This window comes from Hylobates moloch, unplaced genomic scaffold (assembly GCF_009828535.3).
Source record: "Hylobates moloch isolate HMO894 unplaced genomic scaffold, HMol_V3 SCAFFOLD_24, whole genome shotgun sequence".
Lineage (NCBI taxonomy): Eukaryota > Metazoa > Chordata > Mammalia > Primates > Hylobatidae > Hylobates > Hylobates moloch.
In genome coordinates, this window is record NW_026652299.1 from 19,232,788 (window position 1) to 19,256,891 (window position 24,104).

Here is a 24,104-nt window from a genome sequence, read left to right on the forward strand (position 1 = left end):
AAATCAAGACCACAATGAGATATTATCTTACTCTAGTTAAAATGGCTATTATTAAAAAGACAAAAAATAACAGAGCTGGCAAGGATACACAGAAAAGGGAGCTGATACACTGTTGCTAGGATTGTAAATTAGTACAACCATTGTAGAATACAGTATGGAGATTTCTCAAAAAACTAAAATTAGAACTACCATATGATCCATCAATCCCACTCCTTGGTATTTATCCAAAGGAATAGAAGTTGGTGTATCAAAAAGATACTTGACCCCCATATTTATTGCAGCACAATTCACAAAAGCCAAGATATGGAATTAGCCTAAGTGTCCATCAATGGATGAATGGATTTTTTAAAATGTGACATAGATACACAATGGATTACTATATGGCCATAAAAAGAATGAGATAATGTAATTTTCAACAACATGGATAGAACTGGAGTTCATTATACTAAGTGAAATAAGTCAGGCATAGAAAGACAAATATTGCATATTCCCACTCACTTGTAGGAGCTATAAAGGTGAATCCTATGAATGTAGAGAGTAGAAAGATAGATACCAGGAGCTGGGAAGGGTGCATGGGGTGGGTAAAGGGGATAAAAAGGGGTTGGTTAATTAGTACAAACATACAGTTAGATAGGCGGACTAAGTTCTAATGGTGGAAAGTAGAGTAGGGTGAATATAGTTAACAATGTGTTGTATATTTTTAAATAGCTAGAAGAGAGAATTTGAAATGTTTACAACACATAGAAGTGATAACTTCCCCAGGTGGTGGGCATCCTAAATATCCTGACTTGATCATTACACATTCTATGCATGCAACAAAATATCACATGTACCCCATAAGTATGTACACATATTATGTATTAATAAATTTTTTAATTAAGAAAAAAAGAAGATGAAGAGAGACCTAAGCTAGCAGACTCGGCCTCTCAGGATTGTGATGCCCTGTCCTACTGCAGAACTCAGCAGAGTCCCTACTAACAAGAAGGTGCTCACCAGATGCAGCCCCTCTACCTTGAGTTTCTCAGCCTCCATAACTGTAAGAAATGAATTCCTTTTCTTTCTTAATTATCCAGTTTTAGGTATTTTGTTATAGGCAACAGAAAATGGACTAAGGCACATGCCTATTTATTAGCATATCACATGAAAGCAGCTGGATAGATTTCCACCAAATGTGAACAGATTTCCAACAAATGTGGAAAGGTGTGCTGAAGTAATCTAACTTCAAATATAGAATAGGTCGTGTACACAATTCACTTTGGAGCACTTTTAGAGCACCTCATTGTTGTTCTTTTATACCAAGAAAACATTAAACATTTCAACAAATGAATTCAAAAACTATATATATTTTTAAATTATACTAGGATTTTATGGGTGTGACAGAGAGTTGCCAGATGGTTATTAATTCTTTCAAGTCTTTGCTTGAATTCTATTTTATGTGCAAACACAAAATATGCCACATAAAATGCCACTAGTAGGAGCTAAAATTGAGAAGTGTGAGAGAATCATAAGTCAGTCTGAGGAGAGTCTCTTTGTGGGACAGTTGGGAGAGACAGGCTCTTCCCTGAAGAGGTGATTGAAGGGCATCCACAGGAAGAACAGCTCAGAACTAGCTAGGATATATGTTCTGAGAACTTTAAGCACAAAGAGATTTTGGGCACCCCAACGACAGGCAGTCACTATCCAGAGCTTCTAGAACCGGGGCCCAAGAGGTCCAGTGATCACCTTTTGGCAGTGGCTTGCTCCTTCTTTCAAAGGTGAAACTAAAGTTCCACTGAGGGGCATTTCTTGCCAGTTATGAGACATATGAAATACATATTTATATTTAGATATCATGGCAAGAGGAGATGAACGATGGCTTTAGACTTTCAATTGCTAAAAAGTCACAGATATGATAGGAAGCAACACTAGCTTGCAGCTCCTGCTTGGACAGACAGAGTAGCATGTGGAGACTCACACTGCGAACATTTGCTCCAAAAACTACTGCAGGAACATACCAGGAAAGCTGAGAGAATCCACAGATGCTTTGAGGAAACTGGATTACCCCTGCAGGCTCCCTGAGATGCCAAAAACTGAGTCAACTTGCTTTCTCAATAGGGAAGCTCATGGTCTGGTGCAAGTTCTCAGCCCTGGTCATCAGCTGCCTGGAAATAGACTCAGTGCTGTTGGGGGAGCATGGAGGGAATGAGGCCATTAGGACTACAGGCTGCTTGGAGCAGGGTGAGGCCTATGACAGCTAGCTTTCCCCCAGTTCCCTGGTGACCTGTATGACTCAGCAGAGGCAGCCATAATCTGCCTGGGAATATAACTCCACTGAAATGGGAACCACACCCCCATCCCCCACAGCAGCCACAGAAAGCCCTGCCTTGGGAGAGGCTAAGCTCAGAAATGCCTATCCCTTCCCCCAGCTGGTGATCTTTCTCTACCAACTCTGGTAGCCAAAGACAAAGGTCATAATCTCTTGGGAGTTCTATGGCCCTTCCCAATACCTGAGAAAACTGTTCCTAGGGCGAGTTTGCATCCTCTCTATAGAACTGCAGTTGATGCACTCTTAAAAGTGCCACCTCCTGGCCGGAGGCCAACCAACACAAAACCAGTGCACTAAATAAAACAACCAAGGACTCACACAGAGTCCACTTCATTCCCCTGCTACCTCCACCAAAGCAAGTGCTGGTATCCACGACTGGAAGACCTGAAGACAGGTCATATCACGGGAATCTTTGCTGACATTCCCCAGTACCAGCCAGGAGCCCAGTAGCTCTACTAGGTGGCTAGACCCAGAAGAGCAAAAACAATCACTACAGTTCACCTCTCAGGAAGCCCCATTCCTAGAGGAAGGGGCAGAACACCACATCAAAGTAGCACTCCTTGGGGCAAAAGAATCTGAACAGCAGCCCTTGAATCCAAGATATTCCTTCTGACATAGGCTACCCAAAACAGAAGGAACCAAAAAAACAATTCTGGTAATATGACAAAACAACCTTCTTTAACACCCCCAAAAGATCAGACCAGCTCACCAGCAATGGATCCAAACCAAGACAAAATCTCTGATTTGCCAGAAGAATAATTCAGAAGGTCAAGTATTAATCTAATCAAGGAGGCACCAGAGAAGGATGAAGTACAACTTAAATCAAAAACATGATACAGGATGTGAAAGAAAAATTCTTCAGTGAAACAGAGAGCATAAGTAAAAAACAATCACAACTTCTGGAAATCAAGGACACACTTAGAGAAATAAAAAATGCACTAGAAAATCTCAGCAGCAGTTCTGAACAAGCAGAAGAAAGAACTTCAGAGCTCGAAGACAAGGCTTTTGAATTAACCCAATGCATCAAAGACAAAGAATTTTTAAAAATGAACAAAGCCTCCAAGAAGTTTGGAACTATGTTAAATGTCCAAACCTAAGAATAATTGGTGTTCCCAAAGAAGAAGAGAAATCTAAAAGTTCGGAAAACATATTTGAGGGAATAATTGAGAAAAACTTCCCCAGCCTTGCTAGAGATCCAGATATCCAAATATAAGATGCCCAAAGAACACCTGGGAAATTCATTGCAAAGAGATCATCACCTATGTACATAGTCATCAGGTTATCTAAAGTCAAGACGAGAAAAAGAATCTCAAGAGTTGTGAGGCAAAAGCATCAGGTTACCTATAAAGGAAAATCTATCAGATTAACAGCAGATTTATCAGCCCTACAAGCTAGAAGGGATTGGGGTCCTATTTTTAGCCTCCAAAACAAAACAATTATCAGCTAAGTTTTGCGTCCATCAAAACTAAGCTTCCTAAATGAAGGAAAGATCCAGTCTTTTCCAAACAAACAAACCCTAAGAGAATTTGCCACTACCAAACCAACACTACAAGAACTGCTAAAAGGAGCTCTAAATCTTGAAGCATATCCTCAAAATATATCAAAATAGAACCTTCTTAAAGCATAAATCTCACAGGACCCATATAACAATAACACAATGAAAAAATAAGGTATTCAGGCAACAAATAGCACAATGAATGGAATAGTACCTCACATCTCAATATTAACATTGAATGTAAATGGCCTAAATGCTCCACTTAAAAGATACAAGATGGCAGAATGAATAAGAATTCACCAAGCAAGTTTCTGCTGTCTTCAGGAGGTTCACCTAACACATAAGTACTCACATTAACTTAAGGTAAAGGTGTGGAAAAAGATATTCCATGCAAATGGACACCAAAAGTGAGCAGGAGTAGCAATCCTTATATTAGATCAAACTTTAAAGCAACAGCAGTTTACAAAGACATAGAGGGACATTACATAGTGATAAAAGGATTAATCCAACAGGAAAATATCACAATTCTAAATATATATGCACCTAACACTAGTGATCCCAAATTTATAAAACAATTACTACTGGACCTGAGAAATGAGATAGATAGCAACACAATAACAGTAAGGGACTTTAATGCTCCACTGACAGCACTAGACAGGTCATCAAGACAGAAAGTCAACAAAGAAACAATGGACTTAAACAACGGACTTAAGTCTATAACCTACAACAAATGGACTTAACAGATGTTTACAGAATATTCTACCCAACAACTGCAGAATATATATTCTATTCATTAGCACATGGAACATTCTACAAGATAGACCATATGATAGCCCACAAAACAAGTCTCACTAAATTTTAAAAAATCAAAATTATATCAAGTACTCTCTCAGACCACAGTGAAATAAAATTGAAAATCAACTCTAAAAGGAACCCTCAAAAGCATGCAAATACATGGAAATTAAATAACCTGCTCCTGAATGCTCATTGGGTCAACAATGAAATCAAGATGGAAAGTTAAAAATTCTTTGAACTGAACAATAATAATGACAAAACCTCTGGAATACAGCAAAAACCATGCTAAGAGGAAAATTCATAGCATTAAATGCCTACATCAAAGTCTGAAAGAGCACAAATAGACAATCTAAGTCACACCACACAGAACTGGAGAAACAAGAACAATCCAAACCCAAACCCAGCAGAAGAAAAGAAATAACAAAGATCAGAGTAGAACTAAATGAAACTGAAACCAAAAAAAAAAAAAAAATACAAAAGATAAATGAAACAAAAACTTGGTTCTTTAAAAAGTAAGTAAAATTAATAGACCATTAGCAAGAATAGCCAAGAAAAGAAGAGAGAAGATCCAAATAAGCTCAATTAGAAATAAAACAAGAGATATTACAACTGATACCACAGAAATACAAAAGATTATTCAAGGCTACTATGAACACCTTTATGCACATAAACTAGAAGACCTAGAGGAGATGGATAAATTTCTAGAAGTATACAACCCTCCTAGATTTAACCAGGAAGATATAGAATCTCTGAACAGAGCAATGACAAGCAGTGAGATTGAAAGGGTTATTAAAAAATTGCCAACAAAAAAAGTCCAGGACTAGATAGAATCACAGCTGAATTCTATCAGACATTCAAAGAAGAATTGGTACCAATCCTGTTGACACTATTTCAAAAGATAGAGGAAAAAGGGAATCCTCCCTAAGTCATTCTATGAAGCCAGTATCACCCTAATACCAAATCAGGAAAGGATATAACAAAAAGAGAAAAATACAGACCAATATCCCTGATGAACCCAGATGCAAAAATCCTCAACAAAATACTAGCAAACCAAACCCAACAGCATAGTAAAAAGATAATCCACCATGATCAGGTGGGTTTCATACCAGGGATGTGGGGATGTTTTAACATATGTAAGTCAATAAGTGTGATACACCACATAAACAGAATTAAAAACAAATATCACGTGATCATCTCAATAGATACAGAAAAAGCATTTGACAAAATCCATCATCCCTTTATGATTAAAACCTGCAGCAAAATCGGCATAGAAGGGACATACCTTAAGGTAATAAAAGTTATCTATGACAAACCCACAGCTAACATTATACTGAACAGGGAAAAGTTGAAAGCATTCCCCCTAAGAACAGGAACAAGGCAAGGATGCCCACTTTCACTGCTTCTACTCAGCATAGTACTGGAAGTCCTAGCCAGAGCAATCAGACAAGAGAAAGAACTAAAGGGCATCCAAATCAGAAAAGAGGAAGTCAAACTGTTGCTGTTTGCTGATGATATGATCGTATACATAGAAAACCCTAAAGACTCATCCAAAAGCTCCTAAAACTTGTAAATGAGTTCAGCAAAGTTTCAGGATACAAAATTAATGTACACAAATCAGTAGCTCTGCTATACACCAACAGTGACCAAGATGAGAATCAAATCAAGAACTCAACTCCTTTCACAGTAGCTGCAAATAAATACAATACAATACAATACAATACAATACAATACAATACAATACAATACAATACAATACAATACTTAGGAATATATCTAATCAAGAACGTCAAAGTCTTCAACAAGGAAAAACTACAAAACACTGCTGAAAGAAATCATAGACGACACAAACAAATGGAAACGTATCCCATGCTCCTGGATGGGTAGAATCAATATTGCGAAAATGACCATTCTGCCAAAAGCAGTCTACAAATTCAATGCAATTCTTATCAAAATACCACTATCATTCTTAACTAGAAAAAAAATCCTAAAATTCATATGGAATCAAAAAAGAGCCCGCATAGTCAAAGCAAGACTAAGCAAAAAACAAACAACAACAACAAAAAACACAAATCTAGAGGCATCACACCCCCCAACTTCAAACTATACTATAAGGCCATAGTCACCAAAACAGCATGGAACTGGTATAAAAATAGGCACCTAGACCAAGGGAACAGAACCCGGAAATCAAGCCAAATGCTTACAGCCGACTGATTTTTGGCAAAGCAAACAGAAACATAAAGTGGGGAAAAGACACCCTATTCAACAAATGGTGCTGGGATAATTGGCAAGCCACATGTAGAAGAATGAAACTGGATCCTCATCTCTCACTTCATATAAAAATCAACTCAAAATGGATCAAAGACTTAAATCTAAGACCCTGAAACCGTAAAGATTCTAAAAGATAACATAGGAAAAACACTTCCAGACATTGGCTTAGGCAAAGCCTTCATGACCAAGAACCCAAAAGCAAATACAACAAAAACAAAGATAAATAGATGGAATTTAATTAAACTAAAAAGTTCTGCTCAGCAAAAGAAATAAGCAGCAGAGTTAACAGACAACCCACAGAGTGGGAGAAAATCTTCACAATCCATACATCCGACAAAGGACTAATATCCAGAACCTGTAGAGAACTCAAATCAGTAAGAAAAAAAAAAAAGAACAATCCCATTGAAAAGTGGGCTAAAGACATGAACACACAATTCTCAAAAGAAGATACACAAATGGCCATTAAGTATGTGGAAAAATGCTCAGCATCACTAATTATCAGGGAAATGCAAATCAAAACACAATGTGATACACCTTGCTCCTGCAAGAATGGCCATAATAAAAAAATAATAGGTATTGGTGGGGATGCAGTGAAAAGGGAATACTTGTACATTGCTCGTGGGAATGTAAACTAGTACAGTTACTATGGAAAACAGTGTGAAGATTCCTCAAAGAACTAAAAGTAGGACAACCGTTTGATCCAGCAATCCCACCACTAGGTATCTACCCAGAGGAAAAGAAGTCATTATATGAAAAAGATACTTGAACACGCATGTTTATAGCAGCACAATTCACAACTGCAAAAAAATGGAACCAGCCCAAATGCCCATCAATGAGTGGATAAAGAAAATGTGGTATATAAATACATGAATACTACTCGTCCATAAAAAGGAATGAATTAATGGCATTTGCAGCAACCTGGATGGAACTGGAGACTCCATCCAGTGAAGTGGCTCAGGAATGGAAAACCAAACATCGTATGTTCTCACTCATAAGTGGAAGCTAAGCTATGAGGGTGCGAAGGCGTAAGAATGATAAACTCTGGGGACTCAGGGTAAAGGGCTGCGGGCAGCAAGGTATACAAGACTACACAGTGGGTACAGTGTACACTGGTTGAGTGATGAGTGTACCAAAATCTCAGAAAGCACCACTAAAAAACCTATTCATGTAATCCAGCATTATCTGTTCCCCAAAAACCTACTGAAATAATAAAATTTAAAAATTAAAAAAAATACATCAGTTAAATATAAAAAATATGACAGAATGTCAAGCCCCATATTGTCATCATAACTGAAGTGTAAGCCTAAGATGATGCAGATTCAATGATAAATGCAGGTTGGAGCCTTTTACAGGGACCCAGAATCCAGGTTGTTTTTCCACACATTTTAATAGGGCACAGTCATAGAGGAATCTTTGGTAATATATTCTCTGGAGACTGCTGAGCCCTTGAAACCACTCCCTTCTCTTTCAGACATCCACAGAGATAATCTGTTTCTCAATAACCATCAGTGAGTCATTAGGGCAGCCTCTCCAAATGCATGGGCTAAGATTTGTTTGAGCTGCTTCTTCCTTGGGCAGCTTCAGGGTGAGTAGCAGCAGGAATTTATTCATATGCACTCCAGGTGATGGCATAATAAGTAGGGTGTTAGAAAGGGCTTTGTTCCAAAGTGGGAAATAATTATGACTCTTAATTAGTTATAACAATTACATAAAAGTCCTATGTGAGTCCAACATTCACCTTTGTACTGTTTGCATGGTGATATATGGGCAAGAGAGGTAACAGAATGGAATCTAGCAAAGAATCCTCTGCTCTCTATTGAAGAGTTGTATTTGAAGGTGGTGGTAGTCACATAAGTTCTTAAAATTCTCTTCCAGTTACCCATACCTTTTCCTTTTGGCTTCTCCTACCCACCCAGAACCCACTCTTCCTCTCTCATTGGCCCCTACAAACAGGCCAATGAGGGTGAGTGAAGATAGCAAAAACCTTAAAGGAAAGGATGGGAGGACCCAAAACAATCTCAAGAAAATCAAGACAATTTTCCCGTTGCTTGAGGATGCCCATTTTAGGAGTCACATGTTGGTTATTTGGAATTAATATGCAAATGTAATGTTGACCCTTGTGTGGCTCATACTCTGCATGTGTTTATACACAGAGAGCCACACGCCTGCCCACACACACATCAGGATGTGCTCCTCTGGCAAATCTCAGCAGCAATCAACTTAAAAGACCAGCACTAAAAGATATGCATGTATAAGGGCATCATCAGATAATCACTGCTGTCATGATAGCCAATTTCTACAGTGGCTGCATATATATGAAAGTAAAATTGGGAAACCAAGTGGATATTTTAAAAATCAGTGGAAATCAGCATCTTTTCCTCTGCCTTTGACATTGCTTTGTGCTGTTCCACAGCCTAGAAGCCCGGGTACCACTGACACCATGGAGCCATCAGAGATCCCTAATCCGATTCATCAAGACTGCTAATGGCTCCTGGCACAGGGTGCACAGGCCATATTGCTGCGATTCCAGGAGGCCAGCAGCCCAGCACTGCACAGGCAGCCCAGCCACATGGGGGAAAGTGGAGTTGATGACAACTCATAATGAATTTGCATATATTTGCACAGCATGTCAGAAATACTTCTAATCTCCAACAGACCCAGAGCCGAGGAGAACTGGAGAGAAAACAAAAAGGTTTGGTAAAAGGGATGGTGGAGCTTAGCCAAGGTCTGAAATCTCTTCTCCAGATGACATCTATACTTCTGTTTTATTTGCCTTGTTGGGGATCACTAATAAAATTATCACCAGGTTATTTTTCAGGCTGTTGCCTTTGTTTTAAGGTGACTGATTATTATTTTGGGAGGGGACCAGGCACTTCCTGTAGCAGCAAAGGGAGCTGTGATTAACACATTTTCCTGCTGGAGGCTAACAGGTGTCTTCACATGCCTAGGTAAATAACAAGAAATTATAGGTTCCATACAGGAAATTTATGATACTGTACTCTGATATTCACCCAAATACACAGAGCCAGGCCTTACCCTTGCTTTCTGAAATGAAGGGACATAAACCAAAGTGTTTCAGGAAGGGTGAAAAAAAGGCAAGCAAAACAGCATCAGGACTTTGTACACCATCTGCACTTCCATAGAGCACTAATGGGGAATAATTATATTGCTCCTGCAGCCCAATAGCTACAAGTCTCTGGAAGGGAGACTGGTTTCCCAAACCTTCCCAGCGGCTGTATTCTGTCAGGGGTGAAAATTGGAAGTCCGATGCTGAAATGGCTCATTAAGAGAACCTTGAAAAAAGAGGGTTGCTCTTTGAATCTTAAAGACGGTAATGAGTAACTCAGAAGGCTGTGTAGAGAAGGCCTTCTCTTGTCCCTAAATTAATTTTCAGTGGCTAAGGACTAAAGAAGTGCAAAGTCTTTATAGGTAAGACTTAGAAGAAGACAGGGATGATAAACGGGGAGGGGTGAGAAGGGGAAGAGAAGAGAGGGGGTGAGAAGAGAGGGATTAAAGAAAGGAAAGGAGAGGAGAGGTAGAAAATACTTTCTCTAGCCAGTTACCGATAAAATTTCTCCAAGACTGCTTCTCCAGAGGAACACTCACCAGCTGCTCCCTGGCAGGAAATTTAAAACTGTCAAGAAGTTCCATTTATTGCTGGCTGATGAGTTCGGCAAGGAAGGGATGCTCTGTGCACCTTAAGTGAAATTTCAATCAAGCCTGGCCTCTCTGCTGCCGAGGTCAGTGAAGAAAGCAGATCTGAATGGGCAAGAATGAATGCACTTATCTGAAAAGCCTGGCCAGTAAGGGCAAGTCGAGCAGCCAAGCAAGAGAGGAGGAGTCCATCCTGTTATGACGTTGGCAAAGACACCCCCACAGTTTGGGGCTTCCAAACTGAAGTCTACAAAGCAACCTCAACATTCCACTGCCGTCCAAACTCCAGCTAGTGCCTCCTTCCCAGCAAGGGTGGACCTAGATTTCTGGCCACCTGCCCCAAAAGCCACTGCCGCACTCAATTCTTTCTTGACAAATGTAAGGTTCACTTGCTCTATTTAGATCTTATTCCCTCTTCGAGGCTGAATTTGCCCAAAATCCTCCATGAAGCCTTCTAGAACATGCCAGCATATATGATGCTCTCTTCCTCTTTGGTACCCCTATACAACCCCCTGAACCATTCATGACACCACATGCTCTTCTATGGCCTTGTTATGTTACTCTCTTCCTAGTGTCTTTGATGTGTCTCCAACAAAGCTGAAATCTCCTAGAAACCCACTAGGGCTGGGGATCACACCCCCACCTCCCCTATCCCCTCAGCGTGCTCCCTTTACCTGTAAAGTCAGCCTCGTCCCTTTTTCATTTCTTTTGTCTCAAAACCCAATTCCACACAAGTCCTATTTACCATCCTATTTTTCGCATTATTGACATATAACCTCAGTTTTTTACAAAAAATATTTGAAGAAACCTGGGAAACTGCACTCTGGATAAGGAAAACAAACATCAAATATAAAGAAAGGAGGAAATCAGATAAATGGAAAATAAGGTGAGGATAAAAAAAGCTCAAAGTTAGTGGTGTGTTGAATGAATTCAGACAAAAACTCATGTCTGGATGTTATATGATCTGCTAGAAATAGGATGGAAATTTGACTCCATTTCTGTGACCACAGCATAGAGAAAAGCATAATCAGAGGGAAACATAAAACAAGGCGTAGTGTCAGTGTGCGGAAAACAATTCGGTTGCTCAGGGAAGGCCTAATCATGCCTGGTATTAAGGCCTGAGGGAAAATTCTCCTCTGGGTCCCATAATAGAAGCCTTGTGTGATAAAGTGACACAGCGAGTGACAGGAATTGATGCCAAATAGTACCAGGCATTACTGAGTGATGAGAAAACAGAAGGAACAAGGCAGCAAAGATGGCTGCCTTCATGGATCCTGGATTTTACTGGCGAAGAGATGGGCAATAAACGTGTTGACGTCATTAGTTGATAGGAGAGGTAGGGCGTTCTGGAGAAGGTCTTTCTCAGAAGGATGTGGAGGCATCAGCCATATTAAGACTTGGACCATTTTTATAAGGTCCCCTGGTTTAGCCAGTGAATCCAAACCCTGATTTAGGGAAGGCAACTCATGAGAAACCTGTATCTTGTCTCCCATCTCTTAACGATCAAGGTTCCTGAAAGACCTGCCTATACATGCTGTCCCTACTCCCTCACATCCTAGCTGCTCCTCATCCCCCATAACCTGCCTTCTGCTCCCCTCCCTCCAGAGAAACCGCATTAGCTATGGAGTCAATGAAGCCACATCGCCACTGGGAATACTTTCAGTCTTTAGCTGATTGGAAGTTTTTGGTGTATTTATTACTATTGGTTATTCCCTACTTGGAATCCCCACCCTCTCTGATGGTCCCCTCTGTTCCGCTCACTTTACATTCTCTCCTGATGATTTCAACACACCCTAGGTCTCTGCAAATGACTCTCATGTCTGTATCTAGCTATAGCCTGTGGTGCTCCGCTAAAAACCAGACCTATGCAGTCCACTATCTGCTGGAGAACCCTAAGTGGATGAGTTGCAGGCACCCTCCACTCAACATGTTTAAAATTTTCCTTTACAACCTGATTCCTCTCCCAAATTGCTTACATTCATGTGGCCACCATCTACCTAATTGCCCATATCAGAAATGGCAGACTCATCATGAACTTCTCCTTCTCTCTCCTCCCTCATACCCAATCCTGTTGCTGCTACCATATATATAAAATTACTTTCTCTATCAATGAAAATTAATAACGAATTTTTTTGAGCACTTACTATGTGCTAGGTGCTATTCTACGTGCTCTACATTTCACACACAATGATGGAATAACCATCATTAGCATCTACCTTCCACAGGGGAGGGGAGTGAGGCACAAAGAAGTTGTGTGGCTTGCCTGAGGTCACACGGCAAGGACATGTGAAGCTAGGATTGGAATCTAGGCAGTTTCTGCCTCTGGGGCTCACACAATACCACTGCTTTTTATTGATTCTTACCCAGATTACTATAATACACACTTTGAACCAACCTCCATTCCTAACCCCTTCCCCACAGTGCCATCTAAAACTCAAATCTGATCTTGCCACTCTCTGCTTGAATCCTTTCCACAGTTTCCTCTGGCCTGCAGAATAAATTTCAAGCCTTTGGTCATTGCATGCCACCAATCACTCCTATACCCCTATTCCCCTACATATACCTACACATCTATTGTATCCCAGGAATTGTGCTAACATTTCCGGGCAATACAAAATGCGGTTCCTATCATCAAGAACATTGGAATAAGTAGGCAAATGAAATGTACAAATGAAAAGTTAAATGTCATAATTAGGCCCAAGATTAAAATTTTAAAAAGAAGTCACAAGGCAGTGTAATTTTGTGGTAGGGAACGACTCTCAAGGCAGACATTTAATATACGCAGAATTATCTCTCCGAAAAGAATTTCTTTTCTTCTCGAGCTGGGCACTTGCGAATGATCAGTTCAATCCTGGTTTAGTTCGAAAGATACTTTAATATTCCTATATTGTTCCAGTTCAATACTTTTAGAAAATGAATAGGCTTGGTTCTGGTTCAAACTGGCTTACTAGGTGTTGCTGTTTTGAAAAATCCTTGGTTCAGTGCTCAGTTCAGTGGGAAAAAAAAAGACTAATTTAGGGCTCAGCTTGGTTCAAGGTTCGCAAATTAGAGCAGTTCCTTCCAGGGTGGTTCACACTTGAGCTGGTGCCCAGTTATGAATTCAGCTCGCGGGCCTGGTATTTGTGGCCTTTGCCCTCCACAGAGCCTTCGCAGCCCCTCTAGCCCTCACATGTTTATCATCATCTCCCTCCAACCAGGGTGGATATTTGGGAAGTTAGAGAGGCTCTTGCTGCTGCACAGCAGTACCTCCTGGCTAGCCTGGATTAGGGGTCCCTGGAGGCTCCTTTTTGGGTGAAGAGGGGCTACAAGAAGCAAACCCACCCACTCCCTTGAAACCCTCCCTCCCTCACCCCGTTCAGGCCTGTGCCCACATCATCTGGCCTCCGAGGCCTCCCTGATCATTCTTAGAATAGCCACCATCCTCCCCCTCCCGCCCTCACATTCCCAGGTCATTTAATGCTTGTTCTTCTGTGTAGCATTCACCAGCGACTGGCAGGCTCTAGGTACTGGTTTTTCCTGTCTCCCTGACTAGATGTTAACTCCACAAGGTCAAAGAGTTTGGTCTCTTTTTCACTATCAAACCCTCCGTTGTGTAGAAGGGTCTGGAATATAGTAGATGACCATTAAGTATACGTTAAATATTGAATAAACCTCCTCGGTCTAAATCTACAGCTGATGGTTAAAGAATTCCAAGGACAAGCAGGATATGACCTGAAAAAAAACTGGATTTCTTTAGATTATTAAGAATATCTCATTCTTAGTGGGATTTTCCCCTCATAATATCCGTTTCCCTTTCTTTCTTTTCATCTCTAGCTCTCTCCAAACTCCAGAGTGAAGCAAAGAAAAGCATATGTGCATTAATAAGGCTGCGTCCCGCCCCTCCAAACTTCTATTTCTCTCTCTCCTCTCCTTCCTTAAGGGAGATGAGTTTCTCTGGCTCTTCTCAACTAGTAGGGAAGACCTTTATGTCCCCAGTGAGCTGGGCTTTGGCAGAAGAGAGTGGCTTGCTGACTGCAGGACAGAAAGTGGGTGAGCACAGGAGCAAGCAGGGTGCTATACGCCAGGTGCCTGGGGACTACCTGGTAAGGATTCTGCTCACCATAGACTCTCTCTGGGGCTTTCCAGAGCTGATCCTCTGCCTGCAAGCTCCTGGGCCTGTGTCCAAAGGGAATCTGGGCTGAGCTGCCTCTCCTCTCTGAAGTAGCTTTTCAGCTGCCAGTAACTGACTAAATTGATCATAAAATTAATACAAACACATTTTTAATACAGAAAAGTAATTTTTGTATTAAAAATTAAAATTCAGCACTCCTAATATGGCATTTTTTGGGGCACTGCAGTGCATGTATAAAAGGAAAATATGTAAAAAGAATTAGAATAAAGATTTGATCCACCCAGTATCAATACTTTTATTTAACTGATCATAAAAATGTGTCCTGCTCCCCACTCTGGTCCCCACCCCAACCATGCATACCCAAGGTTTTCCTTACTCGGTACCTGCAGCCACATTGATGAGCCAAAATGAAGTTCACAGAGTGCTCTAAAGGCTCATCAAAAAGTCCTCTGGAAAAATTAAGAATATAGTCACACAGTCAAGAAAGTCTAGGAGGGCGCGGCCAGCAGGGAACCCTGAGCAGCCCCACGGCCTGCCGCTGGCCTGGTTTCCATCATACTCGAGATGATCGCAGCTGCTGCAGCCATCCCCAGTCACAGTCACCAGAGCTAAGAGCAGCAAGTCCCCGGCCCAGCAGCCGCCAGCGGCCCCCACCGCCCTCATCCCTGCCCTTGGTGCTGTCAGCACCAAGCCCAGCACCACGGACAGCGCCGGCGCCTGCCAATGGGGAAAAGGTCATTGCAAGGAAGGTTTTGGGGTCAACAAAATGTTTCAGTGTAAGAAACAGACATGGTTTCACCAAGAGGAATGATACCGACGAAGATGCATTTGTGCACCAGACTGCCATAAAGAAGAATAACCCCAGGAAGTACCTTTGCAGGGTAGGATATGGAATGACTGTGGAGTTTGATGTCATCTAAGGAGAAGAGGACCCTGGCAGCAAGAGTCACAGGCCCTGGTGGAATTCCAGGTCAAAGAGGTAAACATGGAGCAGGCCGTAACCATGACAGACTCCACGTCATAGGGGTCCTCAATAGTGAGAGAGAGAAAAAGAACAGGATGGGACAGTGGTCCCACAGGGTGCACACCTCACTACACTCAGAGAACCTGCGGGCAATCACAGTATTCCCACCCTCCCATGCAGGGAGAAGTGGTGGAGGTGCTGACAGCCAGGACGCAGGGGCACAAGGTAAACCAGTGAGGCGGGATGTGGACGGGGCTATAGACCACGGTTCCACAGGATATCTCCTTGCCAAAGACGACAGAGAGAGGACAGCAATGACATGGGTAAGGAAAACCAAGGCAATGAACCCAGGGTCAGCAGACACTTCAGCCTCGGGGCAGCCACAACTTCAAGTACCGGCCCTGATACTCATAACACCCCAAACGACAAGATGGTAGAGACAAAAGCTGAGAATTCATCCACTCCTGAGGCTGAGCAGGGTGGGTCTGAGTAAATGTGGGCTTACCATCTCCAGCACCACTCCATTTAGTCATTCAACAGGAAGAAAAGGATATGAAATTCCAGCAATAAGAAATGAGCAAAATATTGGAGCTGAAGACCTTAAGTCCTTGCTTTTTACCCATTGACCAGATAACTAGAACTATTTGCATTATCTACGCAGCAAGGTTTTTTTTGTTATTTTTACCTAAAGATGTCTCTTTTTGATAATGACATGCATGTTGTTTTTGAAAAGCCTGGTTTTTCTCAATACACTTTTAAAGGTTTTAAAATTGTTTTATATCTGTTCAAGGTGAGATGTTGACGAACTTCATTTTCAATTTGGAGAAAAAGTCTACAACTTGATTTTTCCAAAAGGGAAGTACCTATTAACAAAGGTCTTAAATAATTGTCAGAAAGAAAGTAAGTCCAGGAGAAAGAAGTAAGCAAATTTGTCCACTTACCATTTAGTTTCCCCACTGGTCAATATGGAAGGCAAACAGGACCTAAAAATGGGCTGTTTTCTTTGAAAGCTATATACACTTTTTTTCTTTTACTGATTTACATTTGTCTTTGGCATTACAATTTCATTATGATATGCTGAGTTGTGGAATTTTTGATGTGACCTTCTTGAGATTAAATATGTTTCCTGAAACTGTTTAATTTCATTAGTTTTAGATAAGTACATTATCTCTTTAAATACTGCCTCTTTTCCAATATTCTCCCTTTCTCCTTCTGAAATTTTCATTAGATATCTGTAAACTTTCTCATTCTACCCTCCATGGCTCTTATCGTCTCATTTTTCCATCTCTTTACCTTTCTGGATTGCATTATGTCTACTTTCCTTAGATTTATTTCAGTTCACTAATCTTCTTTAAAGCTAGGTCGAATTGGCTGTTAAATCTGTTAAATATAATCATTAAATTTTGACTATTATAATTTTCATTTCTAAAATTTTAACTTGGTTCTTTGTCAACTCTGCTTAATCATTTAAAGCATCATATTCCTTTGTTATTTCCTAAGCTCCTTCGTTAATTACTTTAAACATATTAAACCTAGTTATAATCTGTGTCTATTAATACTGATAAAAGAATGCTTTGGTTTATTGTGCTTCACTTCAATGCACTTTGCAGATATTTTATTTAAAAAAAATAAATTGAAAACATGTGGCAGCACTGCATCAAGCAAATCTATCAGCACCATTTTTTCCGACAGCAAGTGCTCACTTCAGCTCTCTGTATTGCATTTTTGGTTATTCTCACTGTACTACAATCCAGTGAAATACAGTAAGAAAAAACAAAATTTACTGCATTTATCATTACTGTATCTGTTATGGTGATCTGTGATCAGTGATACATGATGTTACTATTGTAATTGTTTTAGAGCTCCACAAACCATACCCATATAAGATGGTGAACTTAATAAATGTTGTGTGTGTTCTGACTTCTCCACTGACTGGCCATTCACCCATCTCTCTCCCTATCCTCAGGCCTCCCTGTTCCCTGAGACACAATGATACTAAAATTAGGCTAATGAATAATGCTACAATGACCTTTAATTGATCAAATGAAAGGAAAAGTCACACATCTCCCACTTTAAATCAAAAGCTAAAAATGATTAAGCTTAGTAAGAAAGGCTTGTTGAAAGCTGAGTTAGGCTGAAAGTTAGGCCTTTGCACTAAACAGTTATCCAAGTTGTGAATGCAAAGGAAACTTCCTTGAAGAAAATTAAAACTGCCTCTCCAGTGAACATATCAGTAAGAAAGTCAAACAGCCTTATTCCTGACATATAGAAAGTCTGAGTGGTTTTGATAGAAGATCAAACCAGCCACTACATTCCCTTAACCCAAAGCCTAATCCAGAGCAAGACTCGAACTCTCTTTAATTCTATGAAGGCTGAGGGAAGTAAGGAAACTACAGAAGAAAAGTTTAAAGCTAGCAGAAGCTGGTTCATGAGGTGTAAGGAAGGAAGCCATCTGGATAACATAAACATGCAAAGCGAAGCAGCAAGTGCTGATGTAGAAGTTGCAGCAAGTTATCCAGAAGATCTAGCTAAGACAGTAGATGAAGGTGGCTACACTAAACAACAAATTTTCAGTGTAGGTGAAACAGCCTTCTATTGGAAGAAGATGCCATCTAGGACTTTCACAGCTAAAGAGGAGAAGTCAATGCCAGGATTTAAAACTTCAAAGGACTTGCTGACTGTCTTGTTACAGGCTAATGCAGCTGCAGCTGGTAATTTTAAGTTAAAACCAATACTCATTTGCCATTCTCAAAATCCTAGGGTCCTTCAGAATTATGCCAAATCTACTTTGTCTGTGTTCTATGAATGGAACAACAAAGCTTGGATGGCAGCACATCTGTTTATAGCATGGTTTACTAAATATTTTAAGCCCACTGTTGATACTACTGCTCAGAAAACAAGATTCCTTTCAAAATATTACTGCTCATTGACAAGACACCTGGTCACCTGAAAGCTCCGATGGAGATGTACAAGGAGATTAATGTTCATGCCTATTAACACAACATTCATTCTTCAGTCCATGGATCAAAGAGTAATTTAAACTTTAAAGTCTAATTATTTAAGAAATACCTCTCATAAGTCTATAGCTGTCAGTGATCCTTCTGAAAAGTCTGGGAAAAGTAAATTGAACACCTTCTGGAAAGAATTCCCCATTCTAGATACTGTTAAAAATATTCATGATTCATGGGAGGAGGTCAAAATATCAACATTAACAGAAGTTTGAAGGAAGTTAATTCCAACCTTCACGGATGACTTTGAGGGTTCAAAGTTTCAGTGAAGAAATAATAGCATATATGGTGGAAATAGCAAGGGAACTAGAATTAGAAGCGGAGCCTGAAGATGTGATTGAATTGCCACAATCTCATAATGAAACTTGAATGGACGAGGAGTTACTTTTTATGGATAAGCAAAGAAAGTGGTTTCTTGAGATGAAATCTACTCCTGCTGAGGAAGTTATGAGCATTGTTGAAATGACAATGAAGGCTTTAGAATATTACATAGACTTAGTTGATAAAGCAGCAGCAGAGATTTCAGAGGATTGACTTCAATTTTGAAAGAAGACTTAATCTGGGTAAAATGCTATAAAACAGCATTGCTTGCTAGAGAGAAATCTTTTGTGGAAGGAAAAGTCAGTCAAAGTGGCAAACTTCATTGTTGTCTTAATTTAAGAAATTGTCACAACTACCCTAACTGTCAGCAACCACTATTCCGATTGGTCAGCAGTCAACAACATCGGGGCATGACAGTTGACTAGCAAAAAGACTCACAGATGGCTGATGATCATTAGCAATTTTTAGCAATGAAGCACTTTAAAATTAAGGTATGCATATTGTGTTTTTAGACACAATGCTTAGACTACAGATTGTGTAAACAAAAATTGCATATGCACTGGGAAACCAAAAATTTCATGCGACTTGTTTAATTTCAATATTTGCTTTCTTGCAGGGATCTGGAATTGAACCTGCAATGTCTCCAAGGTATGCCTGTATCTGAAATCACTGTCTTTTCAGGCTCTCCACTCTTAGTACATTGTTTCTATATGTGGTTTCACAATTTCCCCCCCAAAATATGAGCCCATTTTCCCCCACTTCTCACATTATCTGTGAGACTTCCCTGAGGACTTGGATACAGGTGAGTTCCTCCAGAGAGGATTTGTTGCCTCTTGCCAGGTGCCTCTGGCAAATCAACCTGAACTTAATACTCAGTTTTCTATCTGAGGCTTTCCAGACCATCTAAACAGTGTGAGTTCAGGCTACAAAATATGTAGGAGCATATAAACTGTGTGAGGGTATGTGAATTATTATAAAAAAAATTTTGAATTCTTACAGGAGAATTTTTCTCTTCCACTCAGAATCAAGGATTGAGACAAGCAATTTTCCTTGTCATCCCCTGAGGCTTATTCCTACTTTATCCTTACTCTGAGGGTGTAACTATTTGGAGTTTTAACTTAACATGGATTGGGATAGCGGGACTCTCCAATTATAGTTCCCATTTTGGATGGACCAATTGGATTTCCCATCTGAGGCTTGTCCGGCTGTATGAACTAATGGCCAAGTTCACCTAATCTGGCAAATGCCTGCATGGGGTCACAACAACTCTCTGATGCCCACTGTGGCCTATTAGGTTCCTTACTTTTTGCCAACCCATCAATGCCTTTGAAAACATATTTAAATGATTTAGTCAGCATTTTAAACTTATTTTAAGCAAGAAAGTCATTATCAGGATTTCTAGTCTGCTAAACAGCTGGATATGAAGGACGCAGAATTCTCTTTACCAGGCGGCTCCAGGGATATGTTAACATCTTGCAATGGCCATAGGCATGCTCGTTAGAACACTGGCCCTTGGGGCCAGCCACATGCCTGTAACTAGTGCAACACATCAGTGATCATAAGTGAAGGTGATACTATACTCAAAAGTTGACTTTTAGCTTTAGAGAGTTGCCTAAGGAACTGAAGATGGGTCATTAACCCAGGCGTGATCCAGGATCTGCATTTTGAACTCAGTTCCTTGGGTTTAAGTGTATGGGTGGAGTGGAGACATTCCCATCAAGGTCAAGAAAAATTCCTATACTTTGATCCACCAACTAACAGGAGAAAAGCTGACATACTATCTGGATTCCTGGGATAGCATATTTCTAGCCACATCCAATATGAGTGTTTTGCAGTATCCTCTATCTAAAGTACCCAGGAACATTGTTATTTTTTTTAGTAGGACCTGCTCCAGGAAGCAGGTCTCCAGATGCCACGAACATTCTTGAGGCTTGAACCCTACGCCCTGGCTGAGAATGCGGTTCTGGATTTCTCAGCATGAACATGAATGCATTTTGGAGACTTTGTGATATCCCATAGGGGAACAAACTGAAAAGCAACTGTGTCCTGGACTAAAACAGCTCCAGCAAGGGCTAAGGTTAGATATCCTTTTGAGAGACAAGACCAGCCTGTTACCAGGCTCTGGTATAACACCAAAAGACTGACATTAGCCACATAACTCTGAGACCAGAATGGCCAATCACGGACTGAATGATGGAGAGAGTCTTTGTCTTTCACAGCATGGAAGGCATACAAAAGCACTCTGTCATTACATGGAAGTGAAGGCAACACAGAGGGCTGCCCAGCCTGCCCACCATTTGTGCCATGCACCCACTAGAGCTGGATGAAGCAAGAAGGATTGGGCATAAGTGTGGGCCAGAAGTCATGGCATTCCATGGGTGAGAGGTGACCTTGTACCTTGGCTGTTCCAACTGCCCCACTCATTACTTGCCCTAAACATTCAGTGCTGATCGCTCTGTCATAACAATGACAACAACAACAACAGTAACAACAACAATAACTATAACAATAGTAGTTGAACTATCCTGTATGCTACTATATGTCTAGTACTGTTCTGAGCACATTTAATCTTCATTACGACCCTATATGATGGTATTACTAGGTTTCTCATTTTATAGATGAGAAAACTGACTCACAAAGGGCTTAAGAAACTTATTGAAAGGCGGTGGAGCCAAGATGGCCGAATAGGAACAGCTCCAGTCTCCAGCTCCCAGCCCCAGCGACACAGAAGACGGGTGATTTCTGCATTTCTGCTTGAGGTACTGGTTTCATCTCACTAGGGAGTGCCTAACAGTGGGTGCAGGACAGACGGTGAAGCGCACTGTGCGCGAGCCGAAGCAGGGCGAGGCATTGCCTCACTCGGGAAGCGCAAGGGGTCAGGAAGTTCCCTTTCCTAGTCAATGAAAGGGGAAACAGACGGCACCTGGAATATCGGGTCAGTCCCATCCTAATACTGCGCTTTTCCAATGGGCCTGGAAAACGGCACACTAGGAGATTGTGTCCCGCACCTGGCTCGGAGGGTCCTATGCCCACGGAGTCTCGCTGATTGCTAGCACAGCAGTCTGAGATCAAGCTGCAAGGCGGCAGCGAGGCTGGGGGAGGGGCGCCCGCCATTGCCCAGGCTTGCTTAGGTAAACAAAGCAGCCAGGAAGCTCGAACTGGGTGGAGCCCACCACAGCTCAAGGAGGCCTGACTGCCTCTGTAGGCTCCACCTCTGGGGGCAGGGCACAGACAAACAAAAACTCAGCAAGAACCTCCACAGACTTAAATGTCCCTGTCTGACTGACAGCTTTGAAGAGAGTAGTGGTTCTCCCAGCATGCAGCTGGAGATCCGAGAATGGACAGACTGCCTCCTAAAGTGGGTCCCTCACCCCTGAGCAGCCTAACTGGGAGGCACCCCCCCAGTAGGGACAGACTGACACCTCATTCCACCGGGTACTCCTCTGAGACAAAACTTTCAGAGGAACTATCAGACAGCTGAATTTGTGGTCTCACGAAAATCCACTGTTCTGCAGCCACCACTGCTGACTCCCAGCCAAACAGGGTCTGGAGTGGACCTCTAGTAAACTCCAACAGACCTGCAGCTGAGGGTCCTGTCTGGTAGAAGGAAAACTAACAAACAGAAAGGTCATCCACACCAAAAACCCATCTGTACATCACCATCATCAAAGACAAAAAGTAGATAAAACCACAAAGATGGGGAAAAAACAGAGCAAAAAAACTGGAAACTCTAGAAAACAGAGCACCCCTCCTCCTCCAAAGGAACGCAGTTCCTCACCAGCAACAGAACAAAGCTGGATGGAGGATGACTTTGATGAGTTGAGAGAAGAAGGCTTCAGACGATCAAACTACTCTGAGCTATGAGAGGAAATTCAAAACAATAGCAAAGAAGTTAAAAACTTTGAAAAAATATTAGAAGAATGGATAACTAGAATAACCAATGGAGAGAAGGGCTTAAAGGAGCTGATGGAGCTGAAAGCCAAGTTTCGAGAACTACGCGAAGATTGCAGAAGCCTCAGTAGCAGGTGCGATCAACTGGAAGAAAGGGTATCGCTGATGGAAGATGAAATGAATGAAATGAAGAGAGAAGGGAAGTTTAGAGAAAAAAGAATAAAAAGAAATGAACAAAGCCTCCAAGAAATTTGGGACTATGTGAAAAGACCAAACCTACGTCTGATTGGTGTACCTGAAAATGATGGGGAGAATGGAACCAAGTTGGAAAACACTCTGCAAGATATTATCCAGGAGAACTTCCCCAATCTAGCAAGGCAGGCCAGCATTCAGATTCAGGAAATACAGAGAACACCATAAAGATACTCCTTGAGAAGGGCAACTCCAAGACACATAATTGTCAGATTCACCAAAGTTGAAATGAAGGAAAAAATGTTAAGGGCAGCCAGAGAGAAAGGTCGGGTTACCCACAAAGGGAAGCCCATCAGACTAACAGCTGATCTCTCAGCAGAAACTCTACAAGCCAGAAGAAAGTGGGGGCCGATATTCAACATTCTTAAAGAAAAGAATTTTCAACCCAGAATTTCCTATCCCGCCAAACTAAGCTTCATAAGTGAAGGAGAAATAAAATACTTTACAGACAAGCAAACGCTGAGTGATTTTGTCACCACCAGGCCTGCCCTAAAAGAGCTCCTGAAGGAAGCACTAAACATGGAAAGGAACAACCGGTTCCAGCCACTGCAAAAACATGCCAAATTGTAAAGACCATCGAGGCTAGGAAGAAACTATAGCAACTAACGAGCAAAATAACCAACTAACATCATAATGACAGGATCAGATCCACATATAACAATATTAACGTTAAATGTAAATGGGCTAAATGCTCCAATCAAAAGACACAGACTGGCAAACTGGATAAGGAGTCAGGACCCATCAGTGTGCTGTATTCAGGAAACCCATCTCACGTGCAGAGACACACATAGACTCAAAATAAAGGGATGGAGGAAGATCTATCAAGCAACTGGAAAACAAAAAAAGGCAGGGGTTGCAATCCTAGTCTCTGATAAAATAGACTTTAAACCAACAAAGATCATAAGAGACAAAGAAGGCCATTACATAATGGTAAAGGGATCAATTCAACAAGAAGAGCTAACTATCCTAAATATAAATGCACCCAACACAGGAGCACCCAGATTCATAAAGCAAGTCCTCAGTGACCTACAAAGGGACTT

At 41.1% G+C, this 24,104-nt stretch overlaps 1 protein-coding gene and 1 long non-coding RNA gene across 3 annotated transcripts in view; one reads left to right on the forward strand and one right to left on the reverse strand.

The window, feature by feature from the left end:
* The window catches only part of GPR39 (G protein-coupled receptor 39), a 234,009-nt gene that overhangs the window by 135,012 nt on the left and 74,893 nt on the right, over positions 1-24,104 (reverse strand). The window lies entirely within an intron of this gene.
* The window catches only part of LOC131382417 (uncharacterized), a 54,120-nt gene continuing 45,711 nt past the window's right edge, over positions 15,696-24,104 (forward strand). For both annotated transcript variants that reach the window (XR_009211881.1, XR_009211882.1), the window contains exons 1-3: positions 15,696-15,915; positions 19,538-19,569; positions 21,540-21,680. This is a non-coding gene — a long non-coding RNA (uncharacterized LOC131382417). The remainder of the gene's footprint in view (positions 15,916-19,537; positions 19,570-21,539; positions 21,681-24,104) is intronic.